The sequence below is a fragment of the Triticum aestivum genome, chromosome 2B (genome assembly GCF_018294505.1).
Source record: "Triticum aestivum cultivar Chinese Spring chromosome 2B, IWGSC CS RefSeq v2.1, whole genome shotgun sequence".
Classification (NCBI taxonomy): Eukaryota; Viridiplantae; Streptophyta; class Magnoliopsida; order Poales; family Poaceae; genus Triticum; species Triticum aestivum.
Genome location: NC_057798.1, coordinates 676,648,150 through 676,649,664, shown reverse-complemented (window position 1 = coordinate 676,649,664; position 1,515 = coordinate 676,648,150).

Here is a 1,515-nt window from a genome sequence, read left to right as displayed (position 1 = left end):
ATGGTGGTTGTTAAACATTGAGAAGGGTACTCCAACTCAATCCCAATTAAGCATCATCATTAACCCAACAAAATTAAATAAAAGTAACATGATGAGATTCACATGATAATCCAAGTACTAGATACTCAAAACGTCCATAAACGGGGACATGGCTAACCATGATTAGTTTATACACTCTGCAGAGGTTTGTGCACTTTCCCCACAAGACTCGATCTCCTCCGCTTGATTTCTCGCACTACATGGTGTTTGAGAAACGGATGACCGAGACACAGTCTTTCAGAAGCATTAACTCTCTACTCCGGGTAGACAGTACCAACCTACATCCCCTACATCTGCTAGTCTATCTCTTCAAGAGCTCACGCAACTTAATCAACTATGCTAGAGCCCATAGTAGCTTGCGGCTGCACACAGAAGTTTCTAGCATGAATAATCTCATGATCCCTTTCAGCCTGGGTGGTGGTCCGTAGGAGAATCACACGGTACCCCGGGATTTCCAAAAATACAGGCAACACTGGGTTCCCCAGGTGCCTCAATCCACCCAGATGTGAATTTAAGTTGCCACCTTAAGTAAACCATAAGTTAACAATCTCACATCTGTCATGGATATACTCACCCAATCCACGTCTACTAGCATAGCATGGCAATATATGCAAACGTAGAAGTAACTCCCAAAGGTTTGATAATAAACAGGTAATACGTTCTACCTCATCTACTTCCCAAAACCCACATATTAATCAGATCCTAATCATGCAATTGTTTGAGGATTGATCTAATGCAATAAAACTGGATAGTAAGGAGGTATGATCAAAGTGTTACTTGCCTTGCTGATGATCCGTGAAACCTAGAGATTCGAAGTAGCAAGCGGCGCACTCCGGGTACTCTATCGCAAACAAACAAGCATACAATAAGCACTCATCTAATGCACAGGTAAAACTCAAATAAGAGATCTAACCAGAAATTTCAACTTAAGAACTCCGGCTTGCAAAAAGAATCAAATCAAACGAAGCAACGAAACTCAAACGGCGAAAGAAACAAGCTTCGTTTACTAATCTGGACCTAATTCAAATTTTACAGTAGCAAAAACTTGTTTGAGTTGGTTAAACTGAAAGAGGGTTTCGAGACAAAACTCTAGGCACTTGAATCGCCTGATTCCGATAAACGAGCGAAAAGTTATACTAAAACGAAAATTGAATCAGAGATTGCGATCGGAAATAATCGTGGAAAAATCCGAGAAAAAGAAAAACGGACGAACAGGCTAACGAACGAACGTTCACTGTCTGTGGCTAAATGACGAAAACCGTTCGTTAAAACGAATGTACGGACGAACATCCGCTAAATAGACTAAACCGCAAAAAACCAAACCGGATCTAATAAAAAAACGATCTAGGGTTTCGAAAAAACCCGAATGGTTTTATAAGAAAAACAGGCGGCTACCTCGGGATGCGGGTCATCGGCGGCAGCGGCGTCTACTCCGACGAGGGGTCCGGCGGTCCGGCGGCGGTCGGTGGCGGCGCG